The sequence below is a fragment of the Octodon degus genome, unplaced genomic scaffold (genome assembly GCF_000260255.1).
Source record: "Octodon degus isolate 3935 unplaced genomic scaffold, OctDeg1.0 scaffold00086, whole genome shotgun sequence".
In the NCBI taxonomy this organism is placed as follows: domain Eukaryota; kingdom Metazoa; phylum Chordata; class Mammalia; order Rodentia; family Octodontidae; genus Octodon; species Octodon degus.
This window is the reverse complement of record NW_004524662.1, coordinates 10,095,782-10,109,134: the sequence shown is the minus strand read 5'-3', so window position 1 is coordinate 10,109,134 and position 13,353 is coordinate 10,095,782. Positions and strand designations below refer to the sequence as shown.

At 36.1% G+C, this 13,353-nt stretch overlaps 1 pseudogene; it reads right to left on the bottom strand.

Moving 5' to 3' along the window:
* Positions 1–5,563: 5,563 nt before the first annotated feature.
* The window catches only part of LOC101590358, a 27,689-nt pseudogene continuing 19,899 nt past the window's right edge, over positions 5,564–13,353 (bottom strand).

Sequence of the window (13,353 nt, the reverse complement as noted above, 5' to 3'; positions counted from 1 at the left end):
ACCATTTAAATTATATATGCATAATTTCATTTCACAATTGAAAACATTCATAATGACTACATAGAAATCTTTATCAAGAAGACCAAAATATAAATATATATATATATATACTGTAGAACATATTTTTAATATAATGTAACTGCTTTTCTATTCACTTGTATTCTTTAGTTTATATGTAAATATTAAGTGTCTATCTTCTTGGGGCTCAGTATGGAGTCCTTGTGTGTTATCCTAAATGCCAGTGGGCTACCGAGATGAGGGAGTACATGGCTGTGAGTCTGTCCTGAATATGGATTGTAAGGAGGTACACTGACTATAGAAAATTTTAAAAAGTAATAAAACCAAATAAAAGCCAACTTAGCTTTTATTATCACCATGCAATTCTAAGTTACACTGGTGGTCCAGTCCTGCAGCTCTCTTATACTCTTCCACCTCCCTGTCCTGCTGTAGGTCACTATAGGTCATTCTTAGTGGTAGGAAATTCAAGTGTGACACAAAACAAAGAGTGTACTTTAAATGATAAAATTCCTTACTAATGCTCCATTAGGTATTCGCCCAGCATGTAGATATTAGGAATGATATGACACTTCTACTACAAACAGAAAATTAAGCTTTTATGTAATCAAACAACCCAAAAACAAAGGCAAATAGCTGCCATAAAATCGTCTTTGTTCAGCCCATCCCTTTGCATCCTGAAGGGCCTGGAGGCACATATCTGGTTCATTTTGTTCCTGTCGTTTGGCAGGGGAGTATGCAGTTCTTTGACGATAGAGGAGAATAGACAAAGTAGTTAAGGATAAACCCTTTCCCATTTAAGTGTTCCTTTCTTTTCTTCGCCCCAAGGAAGTGTACGTTGTATGGGAAGGGATAAGAGTTCAGAACAGTGTGACTAAATCACACTTGTTAAAGTTCGAAAAGCCCTGAATAGGTCAATTTTACTGACTTCATAGGGGGAAGAAAAGCACAAGAACCTTTTCATGAGGAGTAAGAGGGGCTGCACCTCCCACCTGAGCTTACAATTACTGTTTACTCACCTGTCTCCAACCATTATTGTCATCAAACTTTATTGGTTAGGTCATCTGTGGCAAAACTATAAAATATGGCCAGTTTTCTTTGCTTAATCCATCTTTCAGAAGACTTGGGCTTTGCAGTGGCCATGGCCCATTATATCCTGCTGTGTCCCAGCTGCAGCCACCACCGCCACCACCCACACCACTATCTTCAACACCTCTATTAACATAAACAAGATTTTTATGGCGTTGGTAGTAATCCTATTCCCAATATTTCCTGTTTTCTTCCTTTTAGTAACCCTTTTCCCTTCTGTATCCTATACCTTCCAAACCCTGCTATGTGAAAAATAGCTGGTGATAAATCAGTCAAGCAAGCCAATTTCTAGAGATGAGATGGTTGACTTTTTTATTAAAGCAAATTAGCTATTTCATCTATGCTTTCAAGCTTAGAAGTAAGTTTTTGGATACAAAATATGTAATATGGATAACCCTAAAATAAAATCAGTGTTAAAAGATAAGCCACAAATGCTACAGTTATCTGCTTGCTACAAATTCTTGGGTGGAGTCAGTGCCTACGCACAGCACATCCCAGTTCCTTTCCCCTCCTTATCTCTCCCCTCTCCCCCTCCATCCCTTGATCCCCTTTCCATCTGAGAACAGTGTTTCTCGTCCCTCTCCATTACCCAGCTTTTATTTTGCTCTTTGTTCTTACTCTTGGTTTCTCATATCAGAGCAATCATGAGATATGTAAGCTTGTGTGTCTAGCTTACATCATTATGGTCCCAAGGCACAGCCACTTTCCTAAATATGACTCAAGTCAGACTTTATTGCAGAGCTGCACTCCACTGTGTGTCAGCACTGCATTTGCTTTGCCCACTCATCTGTTGATGAAATACTGCCCACTTCCAAGATTCAGCTGTTACCAATTGTGCGGCTACAGATACAAGAATGCGTGCATCACTGCAGTACGATGTCTGCTTTTCCTTTCAGCTGTACTTTTCACAAGCATTTTCTTAGTTACGACTAAGAAAACCAGCTTAGTTGGTAAATATTTTGGTGGGTTCAAAACATGGCTTAATTCACATGACAGGGAAGCCAGACTGATGAACACTTTCAGTAAAAAAACGATTAGAGAATTTGAACCTAAGCAAGAGGTGATGAAAATTCTTGCTAGAAAATGTATATATTTTAAGTAGAAACAAATATATAAAACGGGAAAACAAACAAAATTTTAAAAGCCATTCACCTTGATTACTAAGAGATGACCTCAAAGCCACAGATGATGCTGTTTCCCATCCCACAGAGTGAAGAGTGACTTCACCAGCAAAATGTACCTGCGTTCACATTATTGCCAAAGATTTAGGAATGGAAGTTTAGCCATCTCTGTATGATTTGATCATATTTCTACTAAATTTTTGGTTGAAAAGAAACAATTATAATTCTGAGTGCCTGTCAGAGTGCGGAGTAACAAGTGAAGCTGTATTATTTTGAAACTATCTCTGAAGTTTATTCCAAAACATGTATACATAAAAATAATTATATATATATATATATATATATATATGAACAATGATTATATGTTTTCCTATTTTCTGGGTGTTGTGTTCTCTCAGTTAATGAAAAATGTGAAGGTGATTTCTGAATTTTAGCTTTTAAGGAATACAGATCAGATACCATGCATCTATTACTTTCTATGAATGAAGGCTCTATTATATGCTTCTAAATGGAGCATTTCTGACATCATTTGCTCATGCCTTGTAACTTTTTTCTTTTAAAGAAAATAATAGAAGAAATTCATATAGTTGTTTTATATTTAGCCACCTATTTACCATTTCCAGAGCTTTTTATTGCTTCCTGTGGATTCATACTACTGTGTACTACTCTTTCGGTTAGGGAATTCCTGGTTGACAGTCATGATTTCTTTCAGCGTTTTGTCATTCATTCTCTTCTGGGTGCTATTGTTTCTAATGTCGGCCATTTATCATGCTGTCCTTCAGTATGCAAAGAATCATTTTATTTTTGCATATTTCAAAACTTTTTTCTACTTGGATCAGTTTGACTATGATTTACCTAAGTGTAGGTCTCTGTCCTTATACTAATTAGGGTAGTTTTTTCATTTGTTAGATTAAATTTACTAGATCTGTAGACTAATATTTTGCTTCAACTATTGCATGTTTGGTCATTATTTATTCAAGTATCTCTTCTTGTTTCCTTCGTCTCTTATCTTGAAACTCCCATTACACGTATGTTGCTAAATTTGATATTATCCCATATTTCTTTGAGACTGTGTCCATTTTGTTTGAGTCTTTTTCAAGATTCTGTTCTTCAGAGTAAACATTTTTTATTCACCATACTTCATGTTCACTAACTCTTTCTGGTATTTGGAATCTGCCATTTAGCTACTATAATTGATTTTTTATTTTGGTTATTGTAGTTTTCGCCTCTAGAATTTCTGCTTCTTTAGTTTCTATTTATTTTCTGAGATCCTTTATAATATTCGTTGTCTTCATAATTTCAACCATTTAAATTATATATGCATAATTTCATTTCACAATTGAAAACATTCATAATGACTACATAGAAATCTTTATCAAGAAGACCAAAATATAAATGCCTAGCTAAAGTCTGGTCTATCTATGACTCTCCAGCCCTGAGGATAGGTCACATTTTTATGAGTGCTTATTTATACTCATCTACTGTTGTTAAACACAATAGAAGATGGTAAATTGTAGCAACCCTGAATTGTGATTTTTCTGGCTTTCCTCCTCCCCCTCCCTTCCTCCCTTCTCTCTCTCTCCAACTCTCCCTCTGTTTTTTCCCCTTGTTTTTCTATAGCTTTGTCAGATTTCACTGCAGAAGCTGTCTCTTCTACTTTGTACCACCATTAATAAGTGAGCTAAGTTTAAAAATTCTTTATTTTGGCTTCCTTAGAGTCACCTGCATAGTTTGGTGTTAGACTAACAACTAAATCAAGTTGTTCTCACCTTCAGCCCATAAAGTTTATCTTCTGTTGGCTGCTCTGTGATTTGAGGTGTGATTTGAAGAGGGCATTCAAAACTCAAATGCTTTTGATATCTGTCCAGTTTTTATTTTCAACTCAACTCCCTTGAATCACTCTACATATGCAACCAATCGCTAGGCAGTTAGGAGTCTGTAGAGACCTCATAAGGCCTTCTACCCACCTCTCACTTCCAGGGTCTCCTGTTGAATTTCTGGTTGATTTGTGTGCCATTCATCTCAATCAGGATTTTAGCTTCAGCTAGCAGAGCTACAGGCTTGCCTTATTAATTTCTAACTGAGCTTGCTACTTTTACTGAAAACACCACCAAGCAGCATTTTTTTTTTGCTCTCAGCTCCAAAGTAGTTCTACCCTTTTTGACAGAAAAGCTGTTGGTTTTCGCAGCCAATCCTATGCTGGTCCAACTACTGTGCCAATCAAGCTGGTGAGTAGCAGAAATGAAAGCAGCCCTATGCAAGAAGGCCACAGACTCCCACTGTTTTTATCCAAAATTCTAGCAGCTTTTCATAAATAAATGACTCTCTCCATCTTGGTTGTTTGCCTTCGGTTGATTTTTAGAGTCTTGAAATACTGCGGGCTTTTCTTTGATAATTTTGTCCAGTTTTGTAGTTGGCCCCTAATCATAGGAGTTTAGGTTCTCTCCATTCAATGCTGTTTTGTAGTTTTTCCATTTAGTCATGAATTTGTTAGCTCTATGGTCTCTTCTCCTGCCACTTAGTTTGAATAGTGAGAATAATTTTGAATTGAAAGTTCATGATTAAGGAGGTTAAAGAAGTAGAGTTGTACTTGTCCCAAGTACAAAAACAAGGCTAAAGAATCATTCTAGCTTTGTAAAATGAATATGTACACTTGTATAAGTCACTTTACAAGTACTCTAGGACTAATAAATGGTCCAGAAGGAAGATTAGAGATAGGAAAGCCATCAGCATATCACTAATTGAGATTCCTAATATATTTTATTCTTATGAAAAGCACCATAATTTTGTGACAGCTAGAAGCACGGAGCCACAACTGTTTGAAATGGGAGATTTGAAAAAAGACAAAAGCTTTGTGATTTTAGCAAAATTGATTTTTTATTTTAAAAGAAAAAAAATGATACAGAATTTCAAGATGAAATAAAAGGAAATTAACAATATTTAATACATTGAATAGTATTATCTTCAAATAATTGCCTATAATGTAAGATATTGGTGTAAAACATTGATCAGATAATAAAAGCACAAAGCTTTCTTTTTAATTAACTAATAGAAATTAGTAGTATAATTATCTTAGCTGTCTTGTATATATGTGTGTATATACATATTTTTTCTTTTCCCTCCCTTCATTTCTCCTCTCCTGCATTCCAGTTGTTCTTTCCTTTTGAGCAGTTTCCTCCCATTTCACAATATCTATTGTACATTTTGGATCTTATTTACTCATTCAGTTTCTTCATGAGGGAGACAATATGATAGTAGAGAATTTTAAAAGTAAAGAGAAGCATCATTGCTAGCATTCATCTTCAAAAACACATTTTCATTTCACTACTGTTGTAATTTCATTCCATGTTCACTTCTAAAAACATACTGGCTTCATAAAATGCAGCATGCTTTTCATAAGAAATTTGCATGTCTTTATTTGATGTAGGCTCAATTGAGGAGTTTGTTTTCCTTTAAGGATTCAATAGATAATATCACAAGAATCCAAAAATGCGAAACAGAATAACTCCAGGACACATGTGACAGGATCTGAAACCTTAGGATCAAAGTTACCCACTCTGGATTTCATGCAGCTGCATGTAAGTGGGTCTCTGCTTCTTAAAGCTTACCTTATTCATGTCCTGTAACAATAATGCTTCTATTCTTTGTTTGCCCGTGGTCTTTCTGCTTTGCCTTGAAATGAGCTGACTGTTATCTGTTCCTGTGGGCAATGCAATGCCTCTGCTCCAAAACACGTAGACACGCAATGCTCACTGTTCAGTTGTCAACAAAACCAAAATCTGGAGCAGCCATATGGTTCCATCCTATGCGTCCAGTGGGTTGGGCTTACTTGGGTAAACAGGACTTTCTGTGTTCATACTTTGATCAAGGACTATGGAGGAAAGAGATTTTTCTTAGAAAGAGGCTCAGATCAGAGATGAGAGCAATGACTGACATATTTGTTTCCCACATGAATTTCTGTTAAACTGAAAATGTTTTCTTTAAAACAGATCCACTCATTGAGAATGTTCTTAAAATTATTTTGATGGAAAATGAAACAGATTATTTTGCTTCAACATTCCACACTCTCATTTTTATTCTTCCCTTTGTTGTGGATCTTAATGTTTTACCATAGATAATTTTGCATAAATATAATATATAAGTTTTATTTAATGTGTGTGACTGTATGCAAGAATCAAAGAAGAAGTGGAAAGTGTTTCATAAGATGGAAAGAGCCCAGAATTATAGAGACTGAAATGATCATAGTGGACATATTAATTTTCTATGGTTACTCTAACAAAAAATGAGAAACTACAGGGCTTAAAACAATAGAAATATATAATCTCACAGTGGAGGTTGCTACTCAGAAAGCAATATGTCAGCAGGGCCATGTTTTATTTGAAAACTGTATGGAAGAATCATTGTTTATGTCTTCCTCTCTTCTGGTAGTTGTCAGCAGTCCTTGGTATTCTTTGGCTTACAGTGGCATCATTCCAAATTCTGCCTCTGTCTTCATACGACTGCCATTCTGTGTGCATCTGTGTATCTCTTCACATATTTTTCCTTATAAGAATACCATTCATCATATCTGAGGCCCAGCCTATTCCACTGTGAACTTACACACACCTTTCCAAGGTCACAATCATAGGTATCCTTATGGTTTGTGTCTAGATGACCCCCCAAAGCGTCATGTAGTCATTCAGGCAGGTTTCTAGTGTGTGATCAATTCATGGTCCAAGGCTGGGATTATGGGTGTGAGTGCTACACTTACTCTGGGGCAGATAGCCTGAATACAATATAAGGAAAGGAGACAGGCTTGCTGCCTCCTGCAGCTGCTGCTCCTCCTTTTTAGCTCTTGCTGTTTTGCTCTTTTCTGCCACCATGAATGGCTCCCCTCTGCCATGGGCCACTCTGCCTTGGAGATAGCTGCATATAGACTGAAACCCTCACAAACTATGAGCTAAATAAAACTTTCTTTCCTTCCTTAACTGAGACAGGTACCAAGGGATAGGAGTCCAATTCTCCCTGGGAGACAAAATTCACCACACAACACTCTACCTAGGAAAGCATTCCGAATAGAACTATGGGAAAATGAGAATGAGGAGGATGGTGTTCACAAGACCCATGTCATAAATATTCACTGGTCCATCATTAATAAGATCCAAAGGTCTTTCCAAAAATAATCTACAGAAATGATAAGTACTTAAATATCTTTGTTTAAAAGTATTCAACGGTGTTATGTTTCCTAGAAATCTTCAGTAATATTAAGTTTTGATAAGCACTTTAAGGCTTTTTTTTTCTTCCTACTTGGCTAAACATTCTTCTACATTTTCTCTTTTTTCCAGTTCTTAACTACTAGCATAGATACATTATTCAGGCTCTTATCTAAAACCTAGCTCTAATTTTATACCACTAACTCCAACTTCTCTTGCTACTTCAAGGCTTTACTGGAAAAATCCTCCTTCCTCCATAAAAACACTATATTTAGGGGGTGAGGGTAAAATTATTCATTGAACTCATGCCCTTGCACTTGCCAGGCAAGTGCTTATCTACTGAACCATCTCCCCAGCCCCCAAAAAACTATTTTTTGGCCAATCTTTTTTTTTTTTCAGAACCTGGAATTGAACTCAGGCCCTTGCACTTGCCAGGGAAGTGCTTATTCCACTGAATTATCTCCCAGCCCCCAGTCAATCATTTTTTAAAACCTTTTACTTGACTCTAGTTTATTTACCACACCTACATTTATTTTGTTCCCCTTTGGAATATAACTTTCTGTACTCCCTTCTCCACATCTTCTCCTATCCAACACAGTCGGACCTTCACTACCATAACTACATACATAATGTCACTATTGTCAGTAGAAGGCTCATTGTTAAAGTCAACGGTTTATTCTTAATCTTCATCTTTCTTGACCTAATTGCAGTAACTGACACCACTGAGTTCCTTTGTTTCTTTGATATGTTTAGCTCTAGGTACCCACAGTCCTTTTTACTCCACTAGGTATTCCTTCTAGTCTCTTATTAGGGATTCTTCTCCAACCTTGTAATATTTGAGCTTTCCAGAGATCATTTCACATATATATATTTCCTTTTATATATCCATTCTGTTGGTACCTTATTCAATCTCTTGACCTTAAATATTATCAATATTTAAGCAATAAATACTTAAATATTGATATTGATATTTAAATAAATATTGAAATCTATACCACTGATGCAAATCCCTCTTCTTCATAGCACCACTGTGATGTTCTCCAACTTGGAGAACATCACAGTGGTGCTATCAATAAGAGTATTCTATTCACCTACATTCTATTCTCATCACCACAGTCAAAGTAAACTTTCTCCAACTTGTCATATAACATTTCTTTTCTGCTTCAGTCGCTTCCTACTGTATGAAGATACAAATAAACATCATTACAGTGTCAATGAAGCCTTCTATAAATTGGCTCCATATCTCTGACCTTGTTTCACTGTTTCCTCTAGCACTTACTCCACTCCAGGCATATCAGCCTCTTAGTATTCACCAACACTTCAAATTCACTCATGCCCTAACTCCCTTGCCATGTGCTGAAATGTTCTCCTCCCCTAGACATTTCCAGTTCAAACTTTTTACCCGGTTCAAGTCTGAGTCTCACCTTATCAGTTTTATCATATATTCCTAAATGCTCATTATTTTGCAGTTAGTACTTATGCTACATAATTTGCTCTTTTGCTATTCATTCTCCTCTTTCTCCCTTCTAGACTATAAGGTTCATAGCATTTTCATATAATACTGACTCATTTCAAAAACCAAGAATAACGCGTACATGACATGTAGCTGTTACCCAATGCTAATGAATAGTGTTGAGTTAATAAATGCTTTGATTAGCTTTTAAGATTAGACCAATAGCTTCTTTGGAAAAAAGAGTTTTTCCTTTTTCCCCTAGTAACCTTTCCTATTAGAGTATTTGGCTGCTAGTATTGAACAGAAAACTGCCTTTATAAATACGTATCATCACTGATGCTAGTGTGGAAGAGCTATAACCTAGGTATGCTATGGAACATGCTAATTAAATTGCCTTGGATGGGTTGCTTTTAAGTGGCTGTAAGTTGCAATGATTAATGAATGATCCTTCAATTAATTGTGGAAGCCAAAACAGCAGCAATGACAAAAAATGTCTTACTTGGTACACTGCTGGACCGAATTTCTCAGCCCCTTGCTCTTTTAGGGTAGTTCTAAACAATAGAATGGAGATGGCAATGATATATTTCCCTTCTTTGTCTAAGTCCTTAAATTCTCCTAGTGACTTTTTTTTGCCTTTGCCCCCTGATCAGTTGGAGTGGACTCAGTGGGAAATACAGAGGTCCTAGAAAATGTTGCAGTCATTGGCAGGAGAGAGGATAGGTGTCTAGCTAGGAGACAGAAAACCACTTGTCAAATGCCTTATTGGACAATGGAGTGAAGATGATTTAATCTTTGTAGTTTTAATTCATGGTAGTTGAGGTTCATTATTATGACAGCTAGTCTGTTTGGACCAATAGAGCCAGTTCCTAATATCAACTTAGAAGCCTAGGATGAAGCCTGATTATGCAAATTATGAAAATGCTGTGTCTTAGGTATCAAAAGAACTTGAGATCTTTGGGAAGTGGGATTACCATTTCTAAAACCTGTTCTTTTAACTAATATACTCCAACATATTAGCATTTCTTTGAACTAAATAGGTTGGCGCATTTTGGACTTGAGATGTGAATCTCTCTCTTGCCTAAGTTAGGATTTGTCTTTCAATTCAATAGCAGCGTCAATAGGAAAGCAAGTTGGCTGTTTGTGCCCGGCACCACCTGGCTGCAGTTTCATCCCTCTGCACTAAACAAGCTGGCTGTGTCAGAGTTGAGTACTGTCATTCTGATGAAGTGGGGAGTGTGTTGGCCTGGTAGGAAGCCTTTTAAATTGAATGACAAGGTTTTTCTTATTTGTTACATCCCCAGGCCATTGTCAAATCATATAATGCCAGCCCAGGAAAGTAATTACAAAACTGTTGTGAGGCTGTTAGCAGCTGCTTTTCATTTTTTTCTCATTGTGACTGGGATGTGGTAGAGAAAAATTGGGATGACTAAGAACGACAACATAAACGCCATCCAATCTACTGGCCAGTCACATGTGCCACTTACTTTCAGACAGGAGGAAGGATCAGGCTCCTGCAATGCTATTAGATGTAGGTGCTGAACATAAGCAGAATCTACAACCAACTATCAGAGACTAAGGTATTAAGATGAGTGGGTTTCCCTCATTCAAACATTACCATAAGCCACAAATCTTATTTCTAAAGACAAAATCCTGTGTTCATCCCATGAGTGATCCCTCTTCTTCCTAGATTTTAACTTACTTTATGGTGCTTTCTTATTTGTTAAAGACTACAGCAACCCTTGTTCTAATAATATGTCACTCAAAGTTTTCAACAATTAATGTAATTCTCAAGCAAAAGCAGCACTAAAAAGGCAGACAAAACACTGAAATATATTCTTTTTACCGTTGTACCTTACTAAAATGAACATTGCAGGCTGGTCATTCAAGGTAAACTAATTGCCTAAAGTCTAGTAAGTGAAAAACGGTGTTGCATTTGACAAGCTACTGAAGATAGATAGACAGACAGACAGACAGACAGACAGACAGACAGACAGACAGACAGACAGTGTAGACATAGATGTAGACATAGATATATATATGTGGTGTATATATTACTTGAAAGTTAGTGCTACTTAAATTTTATTTATTTATTTTTGTATTTAGTACAGGGTCTAAAGGGTCTCACCACACATATCCAACTCATAGCGATTCTCCTGTTTTCAGCCTCCCAAGTGCTGGGATTACAGGCGCACACCACTATGCCCAGTCTCAATTGCCCTCTCAGCATGCCCCTGCACTGCACGCTAGGGATAGGACCCCAGTCCCTGCATCTGCCTAAGCAGGCACTTTAATCTGCTGAGCTATCTGGCTGACCCTTAGAGCTACTTAAATTTTAATGGAAACTTTTTAGAATTCTTAACACAACTGAATGTTGCATTTCCAATCAGGTAACAATCTAATCAGGTTGAATCTTCAGTGATTATCTCTTATTCAATTTTCTTCAAATGAAATTTTCAATTGGCATGTTGATGTGCTAGGAAGTTAATAAGTTCACACACAATTCTTTTCCTATCTTTGGCTACAGAGATACAATAAATATGTTTGTACAACTTCTAGAAGTTGTAGAAGGTATGCCCTAGGTAAAAGCCCTACCATTCAGAATGTGTGGCCATTTCTAATGAAACAATTGATTTGCAAATGATAAAAGTGATCAGAGGATTAAGTATAACCACATCCTAAGGAAAGTAATTAGAATTTGGGATAAAGATAAGAGTGAGATCTGAAACCTGTCGGTACATATCATTAAAAGGAAATAAATTATGGCTTGTCAAAAATGACAGACTTCAGAAAGGTGCTTCCTTTTCACTCTGAGTAAGACCTTTTTCCACCCAGCAATTAACTTTATTCCCATTAATATTCAGTAGCATTGACGAAGCTGACAGAGTAAAACCGGGTTTTATAAAACTGAAGACAGATTGATGGAGACTCATTACTTTGTCTAATAATTTCATCATTGTGGGTTAGATCTTAATAAATAAAGAACGAAGCTGTTGACTGTAACATTGATTTGTTGTGCCACATAAAGGACTCACATTTTCTGTGTATATTTTCTTTCTGTGATTCATAAATTTTTTGGAAATAAACAGTAATTTTGCCTAAAGGGCTTCAGAGGTGACAAAATAATACATTTACAATTTACCATAATACAGTACTTTTAGTACTGACACAGTTTTCTTTAGCTATTTCTTCACAATCTGTAAATAATAATTATGCTGCACAGTTAAATTAAATAAAATGAGTAAATGCACTTAAATGACCCTTTGATTATAGATTGAGAAAGCCTACGTACAAGTATTTACTGGTAGTATGGTAGAAAAAGTACAAAAGAGTAACAACCTTAGGAAATGTAACAACTAAACATTTTGGTTTTTATTCCTTTGTGATATAAAAAGTTAGAAATGAAGTAGAGCAGGTTTCACAAAACTACAAGACGTGTCAAAGATGATGTTGCTTGGAGACATCACATCTGTTCTGTTTCTGTATTTATCATATTTCCTAGGAAATTAAAAATGAAACATCATGCTTTTCTAGGCTTATGGACATAGGCTTGTTTGTTTTTTGTAACTGTTAAAAAAATTCGCACTGCTGGTGAGAAAGATGTGATATTTGCCTAACAAAATGAACTTGGTTTTTTTTTTTCTGGAAATTTCTGAGTAGTTCTTTTCCCCTGTGATGAGGCAAGTTCTCACAGGTGAAAGTCTATCATTTTTTGTAAAGAGTTTTTTTCTTCAATGTTCTATAGCTTAACAAGTTTTTTTTGTTTTGTTTTCCATGGGCAATATTAGTGAGTTCTGTATGTATTGCTGACGTGGAATTTTGCCATTTGTATTTATTTTCTGTGCTATGACAACCCACTGTTCTGTGGTTGAAATGACACAGTTTTAGTCCTCATCAAATTCATGCTTTCTGCAAATGACTGATTTTTCATAAGTGAAAATTCATGTAGTGAAAATGGAATCACTTCACGCAGTTCTTACTTTGAAGCACATGCATTGCACTGCTCTGCATTTTATTCCTGTTTTTGCCAGTATCAGTCTGCAGAAGGCTGTCACACCTGAAAACACTAAATAGACTGTTATAATTAAAATGAAAGCTTTCAATTCGACTCCTCTATTCCTTGAATTTCCCACTTTAGATCATTCTCTGATATTCCATATCTTTACATCATTATATCCTGTTTGCTCTGATCTCTTTTCTTTATATAAATCTACTTCTCTGAATTTATATATATTTTTTTTGCACAAAAGGCAGTTTATTAGGGGCCAAGAGAAGCAGCATAACTTGGGTAGCACTGAAATAGGAGTCCCATACCCAAAGGTAGGAGGAAGAGATTCTTTTAAAACTATACAAAGGTAGTCATAGCAAAGGGAATGTGCATAGGCTTTCTCTGAATTTAGCTTGATTCAGCTCCACTGTTCCTCTTTCTCTCCTCTTTCTTTCTTTCTTTCTTTCTTTCTTTCTTTCTTTCTTTCTTTCTTTCTTT